This window comes from Anomaloglossus baeobatrachus, chromosome 9 (genome assembly GCF_048569485.1).
Source record: "Anomaloglossus baeobatrachus isolate aAnoBae1 chromosome 9, aAnoBae1.hap1, whole genome shotgun sequence".
NCBI lineage: Eukaryota > Metazoa > Chordata > Amphibia > Anura > Aromobatidae > Anomaloglossus > Anomaloglossus baeobatrachus.
In genome coordinates, this window is record NC_134361.1 from 163,196,592 (window position 1) to 163,215,164 (window position 18,573).

General features: G+C 51.4%; 2 non-coding genes and 4 pseudogenes across 2 annotated transcripts; all 6 read left to right on the top strand.

Annotated features, from left to right (window-relative positions):
* Positions 1-7,401: 7,401 nt before the first annotated feature.
* LOC142253406 (U2 spliceosomal RNA) lies at positions 7,402-7,611 on the top strand (annotated as a pseudogene).
* Positions 7,612-9,169: 1,558 nt separating this feature from the next.
* On the top strand, positions 9,170-9,371 carry LOC142253489 (U2 spliceosomal RNA; annotated as a pseudogene).
* Positions 9,372-10,752: 1,381 nt separating this feature from the next.
* LOC142253648 (U2 spliceosomal RNA) lies at positions 10,753-10,879 on the top strand (annotated as a pseudogene).
* A 642-nt stretch (positions 10,880-11,521) lies between these two features.
* LOC142253267 (U2 spliceosomal RNA) lies at positions 11,522-11,716 on the top strand. The gene has a single exon (XR_012726577.1). It is a non-coding gene; the product is annotated as a U2 spliceosomal RNA (small nuclear RNA).
* A 1,381-nt stretch (positions 11,717-13,097) lies between these two features.
* Positions 13,098-13,288, top strand: LOC142252936 (U2 spliceosomal RNA). The gene has a single exon (XR_012726296.1). It is a non-coding gene; the product is annotated as a U2 spliceosomal RNA (small nuclear RNA).
* Positions 13,289-14,660: 1,372 nt separating this feature from the next.
* LOC142253536 (U2 spliceosomal RNA) lies at positions 14,661-14,794 on the top strand (annotated as a pseudogene).
* The last annotated feature ends 3,779 nt before the right edge of the window (positions 14,795-18,573 follow it).

The window sequence follows — 18,573 nt, forward strand, 5'->3', positions numbered from 1 at the left end:
AAGAATAAAACTCCTGGAAAGGATGGCTTGCCAATTGAACTATATGTGAAAGCATGGGAGTGTATGGGCACGGATCTGACGGAGATATGTAAGTATATGTGGGAAACTGGTATGCTGTGTGACTCTATGAAAGAAGGGGTAGTGGTACTTATCCATAAGAAGGGGGAAAAGAGTAACTTGGGGAATTGGAGGCCTATTACGCTTCTGAATTCTGATTATAAGGTTTTCAGTAAACTATTAGCTAATCGTATGCGTGAAGTGCTTGGGAAGGTTGTAAAGGATGATCAAGTGTGTGCTGTGCCTGGAAGGAGCATCAGTGATAACTTGTTGTTGTTGAGGGATGTTATTGGTGACTGTAAGACTAGAAAGCAGAAGTGCATGTTGTTGGCTCTTGATTTTGAGAAAGCGTTTGATAGGGTGTCGCATGTTTTTATGTTTGAGGTCTTGAATAGTATGGGTTTTCCTAAGAAGTTCTTGGATGGTGTGAGATGTCTGTATGGTGGTGTGACAAGTGAATTCTTAGTGAATGGATGTTTGAGTGGGAAAGTACAGATCAAGTCAGGTGTCCGTCAGGGGTGTCCAATGTCCCCTGTTTTATTTGTCAGTGTGATTGAGCCATTGTTATGTATGATCAGGCGTGAGAAACTGATAAGAGGGATGTTAATACCTGGTAGTGGCGGTAAGAATGTGAAGGTGCTTGTGTGGCGCCCCTGACCTGGTCAGGCACCACTGAGTACTGCACCCATGCTGGGGACAGTACAATACAGGTAATCCAGAAGGCTGACCGAGGTGTGACTACACAGGCGCATAGTGATCAGGTCTCACACATGTACCTTTGAGAGGACCCCTGGGGAACCCAGGAGGGGGCAAGCCTTCACCTCCACTGGAATAGTGGAGGGGGTAGAGCCTCCATCTCCAATCAAGGGGTGTGGTAAGAGAATCTGGTTGCTAGGTGGCGTAGGCAGGCACAAAAGGGAAAAGAGAAGGAGGTGTAAACAGTCTAGAGTCTGAAGCAGATTGTGGAGGAGTGAGGAGCAGGAAAGTGGAGCTCAGACAGGAGCAGCAGTGAAGGTCCCAGATGTGAGCCGGTTCAGTGCAGAGTCCAGGGAGCTCAAGTGAGGAGCAGATCCCGTGGGCTGCTGTAGTCTGACAGCGTCCGCGCAGTGGCTACCAACGGGGGAGAACGGTCAACTAGGAGTGCTACCCGAAATCCATCTTCAGCTAAAGAGAGGGCACGGAGTGGGAAGTAAGGAGACTGCTAGAGAGTACCAGGCCCAAACGGGCGGCAGATCCCGGAGCGAGGATAGATTCACCTTTCCCTGCCAAACCTGCCGGTGTGGGGCCCTCAAAGCCCACACCACCACAACCAAAAGCCGCAGCCACGTAGCCACAGTTAGGGCCCATAGGTCGCAGGAGGCAAGTAGCTGGAGTGGCCTGGTCCAGGCGACAAGCACACGGCAACCGAAGGGGAGAGAGGCTGCAGCATCTTCCCTGGGTGATCCCCATAGGGACTAAAAGTCGGGGTCACCCCAAACCTAAAAGGGCTAAGGAAGGCGAGTTGGTAGTCACCATCAGAAGTCAGCCTGAAGGACACCTGGTTCCCACTTGGTCCATCCCAGCTATGCCCGGGTCACTCACCTTGCCATCAACTGTGAGTAAAAACCCTGAAAGACATCCTGCTTGTGTGGAGTCATTCTGCGCCTTGTAGTTCTACACATCTACACAGGGCCCTGGGGCTTGCCTCACTCTCAGGAGGCTACTGCATCCGACTGCACCCACCATTAGCCCCAGGCAGCCCTTAACCTGCAGTGGCGGTCCCCACTGACCGCAAATCTGAGAGTGGCGTCACGACAAATAGAAGATTTCCTACCTGTAACAAGATACAGCCGAGTGGAGTCCCTGAAGGTAATGCACCGACACACCACCTGTGGGGCTTCACATCTGGCGTCACGAACAGGATAAGGACTAGACCTGTTCAGACAGGTGACCATGTGCCTGGGCGGTCCGCTTGAAAAATTGGAAGCGCCGCCATATTGCCACCATGAAAAGCGCGCTGAAAAACAACAGCAGCCCGCGCTGGGAGAAGTTACCGCCCACGAAGAGGTGTGGCTACCCAGAGATCCCCTGCAGAGTTCTGACCTCGCTTGTGAAGGGAGCGGAAGCGTCGAGAGACGGCGGAGCAGAAGAGAAGCCAGCAGCTTGCTAGAGAAAATGGAGTCCAGACGCGGATACCCAGAACCAGGCACTGCTGCCTGGTGGTGCCGGGAGCTTGCTATTTTCTGCGACCAGCTGGAGGCCAGGATTATGCGACAGCTCAGAGAAGAACGCACGGAGCTTCTGGAGATGGCGGCGGCGGTTCGGACCTATGAGGAGGGAGCCGCGCGACGCATGCCAGACCGAGCGGCGACGACTCAGACCCCGATGGTGCCCCCGATGGGTGAGTCCGGAGTTGCTCCGGCCAGTGCAAGTGCCCCGACCCCTGCAGCTACGCCCGCGGTCCCAGAGGAGGCGCCCGGCGCGGCGACGCTGAGCGAGGCCGCAGCCACGCTAGGTGCGGCCCGCCAAATCCAGGCCGCCGCAGCGATACCCCGCCTGGCCCGCAAAGGTCCGACTGCCACGGCGATACTCATCCGTGCCGCAGGTGTGACGCTGACCCAGGCTGCCACCCTGCTGAGCCCAGTCCGCCAAGACCCCACCGCAGCAGTGACGCTCGTCCGCGCCGCAAGTGAGATGCTGAACCAGGCCGCAGCCACGCCAGGTGCGGCCCGTCAAGCCCCGATCACTGCAGCGACGCCCAGCTCAGCCTGCACAGAGCCCTCTGCAACAGCGACGCTGATCCAGGCCGCCGCCATGCCAGGCGCGGCCCGCCAAGACCAGGCCGCCGCCATGCCAGGCGCGGCCCGCCAAGACCAGGCCGCCGCAGCGATGCCCTGCCCGGCCCGCCAAGAAAAGACTACCTCACCATTTTCCCCGGCCTGCAAGGCCAGAGCAGATACCGCTCCCCAGCCTAAGGAAGTCCCTACTAGGAAATCCCTGATAGGTGAAGACTCCGCATACTGGCAGCTGAAGGCTGACCTGGAGGCCAAGTTCCCACAGGAGATGGTGGACCAGTACATGCTCCCTCCGCACACCCCTAAGGCAACCCCTGCAGCAACTACGCCGAAGAGTCCACCGCCTGGGCCAGCTGAGGAACACTCATCCCCAGCGCTGCCACGACCAGAGTGCAGCGAAGAACTAAGGGGGAGAGGAGGGCAAGAAGTTGAGGAGTTACCCCCGCAGCCCGCAGCAGTGCTAGTCCCAGAGCCGGAGATGCTGCCGTATTCCCGCTGGGATGAGGAAGACTTGACACCTCCTGCTGAGGAAGACCTGCCTTACCGCCCCACCTGGGAGCTTGTAAGTTGTACTGCGCAGAATTCAGCCCGCAAGACACGGCGCCGAGGCGGTAGTACAAAGTATCCTCCAACACCACAGTCTCCTGAACAGCAAGACGAAGTCACGGCCAGAGACCTACAAGAAAAACGGTTCCTGAGAAGAGCCAAAGCACAGGTCAGAGGACCCCTGCGTCGAGGAATTGTCGAAGATTTTAGCCTCAAATCAGGATACGGATTCATAGTATCACCTGGCGTGAAGGGAGGGATTTTCGTTAATAGAAGGGATGTGAGAGCCCACCTGCCCAGAGGACACCCTGGAAGAAATTTGAAGATAGGAGACTCGGTGGAGTTCACTATGCATCAGGGAGAAAGAGGCTGGTATGCCCTAGATGTTGCACCATGCCCTAGCAGTCCTTGCAGAAGCCCTGCAGTTACAACAGAGGATGAAGACAGAGACACAGAAGAAGAAAGGAAAGATAGAGATAAAGAAAGAACAGAGAAAGACCCTACAGATGAGACCACTACAGATGAGGAAAAAGGTCAAGAAACCAACAGGTGCCGCAGCCCTACAGGCCAAAGCCCTGGTAAAGAGGAGTAGAGAAAAAGCAAAAGAAAGAAGTACACCAAGTTACTGTTTGACCAGTTAAAAAGTTTGAAGTTTTGCAACGTTCACGTTTAAGCATGTGCCCACAAAAACTATTGTGAGAAATAAACGTTAAGGCTATGAACTTGCTATAGCCACAAACTCTCGCAGTGTAAATAGTTACACTAGTGGCACCACCACCAGAGCCAGCCTGTTTAGGGGCTTGGCTCGTCTGCAACCAGGAGGAGTCCGTCCGTATATAGGGCCTTGGCTCGCCTGCGACCAGAGAGCATGCCTGTTTATGGGGCCTGGCTCTCCACCACAAAGAGGGTACCTGGTCAGCACCAACTGTGGAGGCCGCCTCTACATCCTGCCAGAAGAGGCTGAAGGCGCGGATCCACCAGGCCAGGTAGACCCTGAAACCACCAGACCCTGAAAGCCGCCTCTACATCCTGCCAGAAGTGGCTGAAGGCGCGGCCAACGGGAGAGGAAGATTGGAGGAAAGGTCTGGGGAAGTGGATGGCCCAGACCTGGTTACCAAAAGAAACCGGTGACCTGCCTCCTGAGAGGGTTTTGGGTGGGTTAACGGACTTGTGGGTGGAGGGTGGTGATGTATGATAACTGGTGGTCTTAAAATGTTTTACCATGCTTTTACTGTTTTACGTATTTTAAAACGTTGTCTTGCAGCCCGAGGACGTGCTGGTGATAACTAAGGGGGAATGTGGCGCCCCTGACCTGGTCAGGCACCACTGAGTACTGCACCCATGCTGGGGACAGTACAATACAGGTAATCCAGAAGGCTGACCGAGGTGTGACTACACAGGCGCATAGTGATCAGGTCTCACACATGTACCTTTGAGAGGACCCCTGGGGAACCCAGGAGGGGGCAAGCCTTCACCTCCACTGGAATAGTGGAGGGGGTAGAGCCTCCATCTCCAATCAAGGGGTGTGGTAAGAGAATCTGGTTGCTAGGTGGCGTAGGCAGGCACAAAAGGGAAAAGAGAAGGAGGAGTAAACAGTCTAGAGTCTGAAGCAGAGTGTGGAGGAGTGAGGAGCAGGAAAGTGGAGCTCAGACAGGAGCAGCAGTGAAGGTCCCAGATGTGAGCCGGTTCAGTGCAGAGTCCAGGGAGCTCAAGTGAGGAGCAGATCCCGTGGGCTGCTGTAGTCTGACAGCGTCCGCGCAGTGGCTACCAACGGGGGAGAACGGTCAACTAGGAGTGCTACCCGAAATCCATCTTCAGCTAAAGAGAGGGCACGGAGTGGGAAGTAAGGAGACTGCTAGAGAGTACCAGGCCCAAACGGGCGGCAGATCCCGGAGCGAGGATAGATTCACCTTTCCCTGCCAAACCTGCCGGTGTGGGGCCCTCAAAGCCCACACCACCACAACCAAAAGCCGCAGCCACGTAGCCACAGTTAGGGCCCATAGGTCGCAGGAGGCAAGTAGCTGGAGTGGCCTGGTCCAGGCGACAAGCACACGGCAACCGAAGGGGAGAGAGGCTGCAGCATCTTCCCTGGGTGATCCCCATAGGGACTAAAAGTCGGGGTCACCCCAAACCTAAAAGGGCTAAGGAAGGCGAGTTGGTAGTCACCATCAGAAGTCAGCCTGAAGGACACCTGGTTCCCACTTGGTCCATCCCAGCTATGCCCGGGTCACTCACCTTGCCATCAACTGTGAGTAAAAACCCTGAAAGACATCCTGCTTGTGTGGAGTCATTCTGCGCCTTGTAGTTCTACACATCTACACAGGGCCCTGGGGCTTGCCTCACTCTCAGGAGGCTACTACATCCGACTGCACCCACCATCAGCCCCAGGCAGCCCTTAACCTGCAGTGGCGGTCCCCACTGACCGCAAATCTGAGAGTGGCGTCACGACAAATAGAAGATTTCCTACCTGTAACAAGATACAGCCGAGTGGAGTCCCTGAAGGTAATGCACCGACACACCACCTGTGGGGCTTCACACTTGGCTATATGGATGATGTAGTGATAGTGAGTGAGAGTATTGCGTCTATGACTAGAGTAAAGCTGTTGTTGGATTTCTTCTGTGGCGCGTCTGCTTTTAAAGTCAACTGGAATAAATGTTGTTTTAAGTGTTTTGGTGATAGTAGTGTTAAGATGGACGGAGTGACAAGTATGGATGGTCCAATCAAAGTGCTGGGTGTGTTGTTTAATGATGATCTGAGAGGTACGGAGAGTTGGGAAGAATGTGGATTGCGGATTGAGAGGAAACTGAATTTCTGGAGAATGCGTGATCTGACATTGAATGGTAAAGTTTTGATTATTAAGGCCGTGGTGCTGCCGATTCTCCTTTATATCTCTGGGGTCTTCCCGTCCCCATATAAAAAGATAAAAAGAGTAGAGAAACTGATTTTTACCTTTTTTTGGGGGAGCAAAATGGAAAAATTAAAAAGAGAGCATTTATACAAGGCCTGTCATTATGGGGGTTTAAACTTTCCAAATATTGAAATCTTTCTTAGTCTTCATTATATTAAGACGGTAGTAATCCTAATGGGAAAGAACAATAAAGGGGCCTACATGGTGAGGTATATGGCGGGCTGGATGCTGTATGGCTTGTGTTGGGTAAAAAGTGATGCGCGCGTGCCTGTGTCGTTCAAGTGTCCAGTCTGGTACGACATAATTGAGAGGTTTATTAGAAAAAATGATTTGCTGGCTGTACCTATGAGTGAGTTCAGAGCAGCGAAGAGAGTGATGAAAAGGATGAGAGCGAATGAGGTAGAATGTAATATTAATGATTTGAGAGGGAATGATGTGTCAGATGCATGGAAGAAACTGAGTACACCGGGTATGTCTAATAAGCAGAGGGATGTTGTGTGGTTGGCATTGCATGATATATTACCTGTGAGAGAAGTGCAGAAGAGAAGGGACCTGATTAGAACGGATGTGTGTCCACGGGAGGGATGTGGTGCACGTGAGACCGTGAGACATGTCATGTGGGACTGTGATTACGCCTATAGTGTGTGGAAATGTGTAGGAGGCCTGTGTAAGGGGCTGGCTGGTGTGAACCATATTAATTGGAGGGTGGCTATGTTTGGCATTGGTGCGTGTGGGAGTGTCAAAGAGAGGATTTTGTGGCTTATCATGGCTTGTGTGATGGAAAGCTTATGGGATGTCAGAAATTTGGGACTTTTTAAAAGGAAGGTGGTTCCTATTAACGACTGTGTAAGATTAATTCTTTCCAGACTTTATGTTATTTACCAATGGGATAAGAGTAGAGGTGGTGGTGGATTGGACGCTGAAGGCATATGGAAGGTTTTAAAGTGGCATTATTTGGTGAAGTATCAATAAGAGGTAAATTCTCTGTTTTTCAGTATTTTCTGTTTTTTTGTGATATTTTCTTTGGATATGTACTGCAATACTTTTTGTAAAATTAAAAAAAGAATATAACCATTGTGATGAGTTTGGATAAACAGCAAAGTTGTAAACTTGATATTGTTGTTTTTAACTAACCTGAATGGTTTTAAAAAAAAAAAAAAAAAAAAAAAAAATCTGTTCTTATCAGTTTAATATCTGATACGTCCCCTATCTGGGGACCATATATTAAATGGATTTTTAGAACAGGGAGATGGAAAAAGAGCTTGCTCTGTCCACTCCACGCATTGACCTGGTATTGCAGTACCTCCAGGACCGGTGCACCCCTTCTTAACCCAGTTTCCAAAAGCAGAACTCAATTCACCTGATTCATATTAGCCCGATTTAATGAATTGGAAGAAAGCATACGTCTTCATATGCACCTCAATACTTCCTCCTTTTGTTTTTTATCTTTCACACTTTTTACTTTCTTTATTCATCCAAATAGCAAACTCATCACCACTCAACCTGACCAACTCGACTATGTCCCGTGCTGCAGTATCTTGTTCTCTGTCTTATCTAGATCATTTGCAATTGAATGGAATAGATCCCTTTTGGACAAAGTGGATTCACCTGCTGCTGCAGTGACCACAGGTGTGATAAGATCTAGAATTGGCATCTGGTGCGATCTCTCCGCTTCCACTCCAAAGAAAGTTACCTGTTTATTCCTATCATGCATTGGTTTTTGGGGTTTTCTTTGAGCAATGATGATGTCTTGAGTGGGCTGTTGGCTCCCTCACCTGGAGGAAGAGTTTGCTTGCTCTTGGACATTCTAAAAGAGAGGTCATGATAGACATTTAGCTTCTGAACCCAATTGGGGACAGTCATGGGTGATGAATGTTTTGCAACCTGCTGCGCAGCCTGATACCGCAATATAAGGAACGTCAAATACTAAGAATGGGCGGCCTATGAAAGAATTACTACTTTCATTAAGTACACTTAAACGGCTAATTGGGAATAGACAAACTGTAAAAAGCCCTCTGAGAAAGCCCCCCTCTAACCTTTGTTAGTAAGCTTTTCTGTAGTCTGCCTGTTGATGTATTTTCCGTTTGAACAGTGCACAACATGAAGAGACGGAACACTGGCGGCTTGTCACAATGCCCCCCGCTGACATCACAATAGCGCTGCTGCCTAGAAAGCTAGCTGCGCAGCAGAAGTTTCTCTTTGGGTGGGAGGTGGGCTAGTGGAAGGAGGGGGCAAGCTTTTTTTTTTTTTTTTTTTCTCGGGTGGTAGGGGGATGATAGGAGAAGGGATGCGGGTGGTGAGATGGGTACAGAGGGCAGGGTTTGGGGCTGGGAAGGGAAGGGAAAAGATTAGGGTTTGGGGATGATGAAAGGGCTTTCTACGGGTAAGGATGGCAAAGGGTGGCAGTGACGGAAAGTCAGGCAACCTGTCCTGTCCGTCTTTTTGTATCATGAATTGAAAAGACTGCAAGGGGGAGGGGAGTTGCTTGCGCCCAAAAGGAGGAGTTATTCAGATTCATTGCAGTGGGCGGCGGCTGCAAAACGCACCATTCTTCTTGTTTTTGCTCTGCAAAGCAGCCTTTTCAAGGGTTGGCTTGGGTGACAAAATGTCTTGTGTAGGCGTGGGTTTGTCTCCCTCTCGCTCTCTCTCCCTAAGATGTGTCCGGCATAGGCCAGGGTGCCACTCGAGGCCCAAACCAATTCTGGTTATCGCTTCTCGGCCTTTTGGCTAAGATCAAGTGTAGTTTGGGAGGGTACTACCTTGGTTGGTGCTGAAAGGTGCCAGGGTATTGCACAACTGCTGGCCTTGGGGGAGTGTGCATCGTAGGATGTCATAGCCCTCTTGTGACGGACGGTTACCTGGGCAACGAGAGGCGGTCACTTTATTATTTTCAAACTCATCCTTCAAAAAAAAAAAAAAAAAAAAAAAAAAATCTGTTCTTATCAGTTTAATATCTGATACGTCCCCTATCTGGGGACCATATATTAAATGGATTTTTAGAACAGGGAGATGGAAAAAGAGCTTGCTCTGTCCACTCCACGCATTGACCTGGTATTGCAGTACCTCCAGGACCGGTGCACCCCTTCTTAACCCAGTTTCCAAAAGCAGAACTCAATTCACCTGATTCATATTAGCCCGATTTAATGAATTGGAAGAAAGCATACGTCTTCATATGCACCTCAATACTTCCTCCTTTTGTTTTTTATCTTTCACACTTTTTACTTTCTTTATTCATCCAAATAGCAAACTCATCACCACTCAACCTGACCAACTCGACTATGTCCCGTGCTGCAGTATCTTGTTCTCTGTCTTATCTAGATCATTTGCAATTGAATGGAATAGATCCCTTTTGGACAAAGTGGATTCACCTGCTGCTGCAGTGACCACAGGTGTGATAAGATCTAGAATTGGCATCTGGTGCGATCTCTCCGCTTCCACTCCAAAGAAAGTTACCTGTTTATTCCTATCATGCATTGGTTTTTGGGGTTTTCTTTGAGCAAAGATGATGTCTTGAGTGGGCTGTTGGCTCCCTCACCTGGAGGAAGAGTTTGCTTGCTCTTGGACATTCTAAAAGAGAGGTCATGATAGACATTTAGCTTCTGAACCCAATTGGGGACAGTCATGGGTGATGAATGTTTTGCAACCTGCTGCGCAGCCTGATACCGCAATATAAGGAACGTCAAATACTAAGAATGGGCGGCCTATGAAAGAATTACTACTTTCATTAAGTACACTTAAACGGCTAATTGGGAATAGACAAACTGTAAAAAGCCCTCTGAGAAAGCCCCCCTCTAACCTTTGTTAGTAAGCTTTTCTGTAGTCTGCCTGTTGATGTATTTTCCGTTTGAACAGTGCACAACATGAAGAGACGGAACACTGGCGGCTTGTCACAATGCCCCCCGCTGACATCACAATAGCGCTGCTGCCTAGAAAGCTAGCTGCGCAGCAGAAGTTTCTCTTTGGGTGGGAGGTGGGCTAGTGGAAGGAGGCGGCAAGCTTTTTTTTTTTTTTTTTTCTCGGGTGGTAGGGGGATGATAGGAGAAGGGATGCGGGTGGTGAGATGGGTACAGAGGGCAGGGTTTGGGGCTGGGAAGGGAAGGGAAAAGATTAGGGTTTGGGGATGATGAAAGGGCTTTCTACGGGTAAGGATGGCAAAGGGTGGCAGTGACGGAAAGTCAGGCAACCTGTCCTGTCCGTCTTTTTGTATCATGAATTGAAAAGACTGCAAGGGGGAGGGGAGTTGCTTGCACCCAAAAGGAGGAGTTATTCAGATTCATTGCAGTGGGCGGCGGCTGCAAAACGCACCATTCTTCTTGTTTTTGCTCTGCAAAGCAGCCTTTTCAAGGGTTGGCTTGGGTGACAAAATGTCTTGTGTAGGCGTGGGTTTGTCTCCCTCTCGCTCTCTCTCCCTAAGATGTGTCCGGCATAGGCCAGGGTGCCACTCGAGGCCCAAACCAATTCTGGTTATCGCTTCTCGGCCTTTTGGCTAAGATCAAGTGTAGTATCTGTGAGGCTCGGCAGATGCAATGCACACTGGAAGGTTGCGCTTGCTAGTACTCTGGATGTATAGTATATTCATCTAGAGGAAAACATGGCCCTACCAGGATCGAGGCTATTAGACTGAGTAAGTGTGGGGGCTATGGTGCAATGTGCCCCAGGACTGACGACCCTGGAGTGAGTTTGAGCTTGCTGGCTTGGGACCCCTGCGAGCCTTGGGCTCTGTAGCACACCGTACCTTGCCCTTTCATACTTTCTGAGCATATTGCTCTATCCCGGCCTTCTGGCTAGGAAGGGAAATTTTTATAATCATGGTCGGAGGTCCGTTCAGCTTTGGGCTGAGAAACCAACACCCGGTTGGAGGTCCGGGTCAGCTTCGGCTGAGAAACCAACACCCGGTTGGAGGTCCGGGTCAGCTTCGGCTGAGAAACCAACACCCGGTTGGAGGTCCGGTTAGCCTTGGGCTGAGAAACTAACACCGGTTGACGGTCCGGGCAGTTTTGGCTGCGAAACCAACAACTAGTAGCTCTCTACTCCACTTGGGTAAGATGCCTGGGTGGACGCTGGGAGCAACGACAAGGCTCAACCAGGCTTCGGCTTGGGGGAGCACCGAAGATCCCTGACCCTTGCTGTGGCCTTCTGGCTCGGAGGGACGGGGTTGATTTTTGGGGACCCTCTCCTCACGGAAGGGTCCACACGAATCCTAGCCTTTGCACTGTTTTTGGTGTGACTTCGGTCATGCATTTTTTGCGGTGCTTTGGAAAGCTTCATTAAATCAAATCTGTTCTTATCAGTTTAATATCTGATACGTCCCCTATCTGGGGACCATATATTAAATGGATTTTTAGAACAGGGAGATGGAAAAAGAGCTTGCTCTGTCCACTCCACGCATTGACCTGGTATTGCAGTACCTCCAGGACCGGTGCACCCCTTCTTAACCCAGTTTCCAAAAGCAGAACTCAATTCACCTGATTCATATTAGCCCGATTTAATGAATTGGAAGAAAGCATACGTCTTCATATGCACCTCAATACTTCCTCCTTTTGTTTTTTATCTTTCACACTTTTTACTTTCTTTATTCATCCAAATAGCAAACTCATCACCACTCAACCTGACCAACTCGACTATGTCCCGTGCTGCAGTATCTTGTTCTCTGTCTTATCTAGATCATTTGCAATTGAATGGAATAGATCCCTTTTGGACAAAGTGGATTCACCTGCTGCTGCAGTGACCACAGGTGTGATAAGATCTAGAATTGGCATCTGGTGCGATCTCTCCGCTTCCACTCCAAAGAAAGTTACCTGTTTATTCCTATCATGCATTGGTTTTTGGGGTTTTCTTTGAGCAATGATGATGTCTTGAGTGGGCTGTTGGCTCCCTCACCTGGAGGAAGAGTTTGCTTGCTCTTGGACATTCTAAAAGAGAGGTCATGATAGACATTTAGCTTCTGAACCCAATTGGGGACAGTCATGGGTGATGAATGTTTTGCAACCTGCTGCGCAGCCTGATACCGCAATATAAGGAACGTCAAATACTAAGAATGGGCGGCCTATGAAAGAATTACTACTTTCATTAAGTACACTTAAACGGCTAATTGGGAATAGACAAACTGTAAAAAGCCCTCTGAGAAAGCCCCCCTCTAACCTTTGTTAGTAAGCTTTTCTGTAGTCTGCCTGTTGATGTATTTTCCGTTTGAACAGTGCACAACATGAAGAGACGGAACACTGGCGGCTTGTCACAATGCCCCCCGCTGACATCACAATAGCGCTGCTGCCTAGAAAGCTAGCTGCGCAGGAGAAGTTTCTCTTTGGGTGGGAGGTGGGCTAGTGGAAGGAGGGGGCAAGCTTTTTTTTTTTTTTTTTTCTCGGGTGGTAGGGGGATGATAGGAGAAGGGATGCGGGTGGTGAGATGGGTACAGAGGGCAGGGTTTGGGGCTGGGAAGGGAAGGGAAAAGATTAGGGTTTGGGGATGATGAAAGGGCTTTCTACGGGTAAGGATGGCAAAGGGTGGCAGTGACGGAAAGTCAGGCAACCTGTCCTGTCCGTCTTTTTGTATCATGAATTGAAAAGACTGCAAGGGGGAGGGGAGTTGCTTGCGCCCAAAAGGAGGAGTTATTCAGATTCATTGCAGTGGGCGGCGGCTGCAAAACGCACCATTCTTCTTGTTTTTGCTCTGCAAAGCAGCCTTTTCAAGGGTTGGCTTGGGTGACAAAAAGGCTTGTGTAGGCGTGGGTTTGTCTCCCTCTCGCTCTCTCTCCCTAAGATGTGTCCGGCATAGGCCAGGGTGCCACTCGAGGCCCAAACCAATTCTGGTTATCGCTTCTCGGCCTTTTGGCTAAGATCAAGTGTAGTATCTGTTCTTATCAGTTTAATATCTGATACGTCCCTTATCTGGGGACCATATATTAAATGGATTTTTAGAACAGGGAGATGGAAAAAGAGCTTGTTCTGTCCACTCCACGCATTGACCTGGTATTGCAGTACCTCCAGGACCGGTGCACCCCTTTTTAACCCAGTTTCCAAAAGCAGAACTCAATTCACCTGATTCATATTAGCCGATTTAATGAATTGGAAGAAAGCATACGTCTTCATATGCACCTCAATACTTCCTCCTTTTGTTTTTTATCTTTCACACTTTTTACTTTCTTTATTCATCCAAATAGCAAACTCATCACCACTCAACCTGACCAACTCGACTATGTCCCGTGCTGCAGTATCTTGTTCTCTGTCTTATCTAGATCATTTGCAATTGAATGGAATAGATCCCTTTTGGACAAAGTGGATTCACCTGCTGCTGCAGTGACCACAGGTGTGATAAGATCTAGAATTGGCATCTGGTGCGATCTCTCCGCTTGCACTCCAAAGAAAGTTACCTGTTTATTCCTATCATGCATTGGTTTTTGGGGTTTTCTTTGAGCAATGATGATGTCTTGAGTGGGCTGTTGGCTCCCTCACCTGGAGGAAGAGTTTGCTTGCTCTTGGACATTCTAAAAGAGAGGTCATGATAGACATTTAGCTTCTGAACCCAATTGGGGACAGTCATGGGTGATGAATGTTTTGCAACCTGCTGCGCAGCCTGATACCGCAATATAAGGAACGTCAAATACTAAGAATGGGCGGCCTATGAAAGAATTACTACTTTCATTAAGTACACTTAAACGGCTAATTGGGAATAGACAAACTGTAAAAAGCCCTCTGAGAAAGCCCCCCTCTAACCTTTGTTAGTAAGCTTTTCTGTAGTCTGCCTGTTGATGTATTTTCCGTTTGAACAGTGCACAACATGAAGAGACGGAACACTGGCGGCTTGTCACAATGCCCCCCGCTGACATCACAATAGCGCTGCTGCCTAGAAAGCTAGCTGCGCAGCAGAAGTTTCTCTTTGGGTGGGAGGTGGGCTAGTGGAAGGAGGGGGCAAGCTTTTTTTTTTCTCGGGTGGTAGGGGGATGATAGGAGAAGGGATGCGGGTGGTGAGATGGGTACAGAGGGCAGGGTTTGGGGCTGGGAAGGGAAGGGAAAAGATTAGGGTTTGGGGATGATGAAAGGGCTTTCTACGGGTAAGGATGGCAAAGGGTGGCAGTGACGGAAAGTCAGGCAACCTGTCCTGTCCGTCTTTTTGTATCATGAATTGAAAAGACTGCAAGGGGGAGGGGAGTTGCTTGCGCCCAAAAGGAGGAGTTATTCAGATTCATTGCAGTGGGCGGCGGCTGCAAAACGCACCATTCTTCTTGTTTTTGCTCTGCAAAGCAGCCTTTTCAAGGGTTGGCTTGGGTGACAAAATGTCTTGTGTAGGCGTGGGTTTGTCTCCCTCTCGCTCTCTCTCCCTAAGATGTGTCCGGCATAGGCCAGGGTGCCACTCGAGGCCCAAACCAATTCTGGTTATCGCTTCTCGGCCTTTTGGCTAAGATCAAGTGTAGTATCTGTTCTTATCAGTTTAATATCTGATACGTCCCCTATCTGGGGACCATATATTAAAAGAAGGGCAGTGAGCCCCATAGGGGTGAATGGACCCCATGACGATCGGGAGGGTGCAAGGTTAGGAAAGGGTTAATAGGTTTGCATGGGATGGGGGATGTGTGGGTGTACAGGATTGGTAGTAGGGAGCTGTAAGGGGATTGGGGGGGAGCAAGGAAGGGGTGGGGTGTTGGGAGAGGTATAAGAGAGGGGGGTGTGCTGTTTACCTCCCCTTTCGTCGATTGATCTTTGTGTCCCAGGACGTAGTGCTGCTGCTGCTTCCTGCCATGGCTGCCCTTGCTGAACTCCTGGAGATGGTGCGGAGGGCATCCGAGGTCATGGGAGTGGATGCCCTGAGGCAGCAGCTGGCAGCGGTCTGTGGGGCTGGAGCGGCGCCGCCTGCTGTTCCAGCGCCCGGGCCGTGGCTACGTGCTCGGCGGGCGCGACCGCCGGAGCGCTACTCCCCCAGCTGGAGGGGGAGAATCAGATCAAGGAGCCCCTGCGGGGACCCTCCGGAGCAGCGGCGGAGCCCTCCAACTAACCTAGGGGAGCAGCCGGCCACCGAGAGGAATCCGCGACGGAGATCCCGTGGGTCGGGGGTTGGCGGAGCCTCTGCGAGGCCCACTTCCGGTCCGCGGCCTGCGCAGCACCAGACCGGAGCATGGATGACGGCAGCCCCCAGTGATGTGCTGGCTGGGGGTGGCGCTCGGCATGCCGGATTGCCGGAGGAGACTCCCTGCAGGCCGCAGGGGAGAGCAACAGGACGGGGGACGGGAGCGGATGTGAGCGGCGAGGTCAGGAGATCGGAGGAGGGGTACGGTGGCCCGCAGGCACAGAGGAGATCGGTAGTCACGGTCCCCCCCCGGCGAGGAGCGTGCTGGGGGTGGGTCCCGGCGAGGAGCAAGCTCGGCACGGCCTTCCGGCAGTCGGCAGGGAGGGAGCCCACTGAGGACGACAGGAGAAGGGGCGGCGCAGCAGGATATCACGATTACAGCGGGAAGAGACGGCGGCAGGGCGCCACGGCGGGAGAAAAGGAAGAGGTCAAGCAGGAGTCGCCCGGACGAGCGGGGTGCGGTGACCGTGGGGGTCGACGGCTGCCAGGTGCGAGCTGTCCCCTCGCTGGTCCCCCCTGAGGATTTCGGCAGCGCATCAGACTCCAGCGAGGAAGAAGGAGCAGCGGCAGGTCGGACGGAGCGGCAGCTGGAAGATCGTGGCACGGCTGTTCTGGCGTCGGCTCAACGGCAGCCTGGTGAGCAGACAACAGAAATGTTACATGCTGTGGGTAGCGCGGGCGAGGGCGGGGGTTCCGTCGCGGGACGCGTTGCGCTGGGGGCGAGTGCGGTCGGGCAGTCTGGTTTACCGGGTCCAGAGTTTTGGGGGCAGCTTTTGGGGGTGTTGCAGGGGTTGTCTGCGGAACGGGGTAGTCGGACTGGGCCTGGGGCTCCGGTGGGGGCGTGGGTGGGCCCCACGGAGGTGGTGCGGACAGAAGCGCCGGTGCGCGATGTTGCTGCGGGGGACACGACCTCGGCGGCAGGTACGGGACAGGAGGCTGGTGGGGCGGCTTCCGTGGGTGCGAGTAAGGAGGCGGAAAAGGAAAAAGAAAAGGAGGATGAGGTTGTGCATTTGGATGATAGGGCACGGAGTGAAATTTATGTGTGCTTTGAAGGGCAGTTAGGGGTTCATTTGAAAAAGGAGGTGAGGGAAAAGATTTGGAAGGGGGAGTATGTGGAAATTTTTTCCCTGCTTCCCTTGGAAAAGTTTAATTTGGATAAGGTGAAACCTAGTGATACAAAAAAGGAGAAGGAGGATGAGGAAAAACGGCGGTATAGGTTGATCCCGAGGACGTTTACCAATTGGTTGCAGGCCTTTGCTATCTTAGCCAGTGTGATCGGGGAAAAGGAGCCGGAGCATTGTTCCGCCCTATTTGGATATATGGACGCGATAGGGGAAGCGTATAGAGTATACGGCGGTTTGGGGTGGTTGAGATATGATGAGCAGTTCCGGCAGCGGAAGGCTCTGCGGCCGGGAGTCCAGTGGGGCCACAAGGATATTTCTTTGTGGATGCGGTTAATGACGGCGCCGGCTCAGCCCTTTCGAGGGGGTGCCGGGAGCCCGGGTGCGAGTGGCGGGTCCTCGGCTGGACAGAAAAAGGGAGCTTGTTGGCAGTATAACGAGGGACAGTGTAAGTTCGGGGCTTCTTGTCGGTTCAGACACGAGTGTTCCGGATGTGGAGGGTCCCACCCTCTGGCCAGGTGCTTCAAGAAAGGCAAAGGAAAGGCGGGGGAGGGGTCTGGAAAAAGGGAGGACGCCAGTGAGGGTAGAGGCGATGCTTCTCTATTTAAGTAGATACCCGGATGTGCGGGCGGCGGAGTTGTTGGAACGTGGTTTTACAGAGGGCTTTCGGATTCCGTTTGAATCTGAGGCGCCGGTGTTTCGCCCGGGAAACTTGCGGTCCGCAAAAGAACATCCGGCGGTGGTGAAGGAAAAGCTGCAGAAGGAGGTGGAGTTGGGGAGGATGGCGGGCCCATTCCAGGACCCGCCATTCTCTAATTTACGGATTTCCCCCCTTGGGGTGGTACCTAAGAAGGAGCCGAACAAATTTCGGCTCATTCATCATTTATCTTATCCGGCGGGATTGTCGGTGAATGATGGGATATCACCGGAATTGTCGGCGGTATGTTATGTATCGTTCGATAGGGCCTTGGAGCTGGTAAGGGTAGCGGGGCGGGGGGCCCTGATGGCAAAGGCGGATGTGGAAGCAGCTTTTCGTTTACTCCCGGTGCATCCAGAGAGCTTTCATCTCTTAGGGTGTATGTGGGATGGTGAATACTATGTGGATCGTTGCCTGCCGATGGGCTGTTCCATTTCGTGTGCTTATTTTGAGGCATTCAGTACGTTTGTGGAATGGGTAGTCAAGGAGGTGGCAGGAGTCCATTCGGTGATTCACTATTTGGATGACTTCTTTTGCGTGGGTCCGGCGGGCTCTTCGGTTTGCTCCTTGTTGTTGTTTACGTTAGAGCGGATCGCGCGGAGCCTGGGTATTCCGTTGGCAAAAGACAAAACAGAAGGGCCGGTGACGGTATTATGTTTCTTAGGTATCGAAATTGATACACTGGCAATGGAATGCCGGTTGCCGGAGGGAAAGCTGTTGGATTTGAAGGCGTCGGTGCGGTTTTTGTCTCAGGCCAAGAAGGTGCGGTTGCGCGAGTTGCAGTCAGTGCTCGGAAAGTTGAATTTCGCTTGTCGCATTATGCCGATGGGGCGGATATTTAATAGGAGACTGGCGAGCGCAACCGCAGGGGTAAAAGCTCCAAATCACTTTGTCAGAGTGACAAAAATGATGAAAGGGGATTTGTTGGTGTGGGAGGAGTTCTTGGACCGGTACAACGGTCGGACCCTTTGGATGAGCGAGGCGGTGTCCAATAGCCAGCTGGAATTGTACACGGATGCGGCTGGGGCGACAGGTTTTGGAGCAATTTTTCAAACGCGCTGGTGCGTGGGAAAGTGGCCGCGGCGGTGGGTGGAAGCAGGTTTGGTGAAGAATTTGGCGCTGTTGGAATTGTTTTCCATTATTGTGGCGGTGGAGTTGTGGGGCCCTGTTTTTGCTGGAAGAAGGGTTTGCATGCATTGTGACAACATGGCGGTGGTGCATTCCATCAACGCACTGTCGGCAAAATCCCCGCCGGTTGTGGGGTATTTAAGGCATCTAGTGTTGCGTTGTTTGGAGTTAAACATTTGCGGGGTGGCTCGGCATGTGCCTGGGATTCGCAACGAGGTGGCTGATGCGCTATCACGGTTTCAGTTTTGCAGGTTCAGGAAGCTGGTGCCGGAAGCGGACGC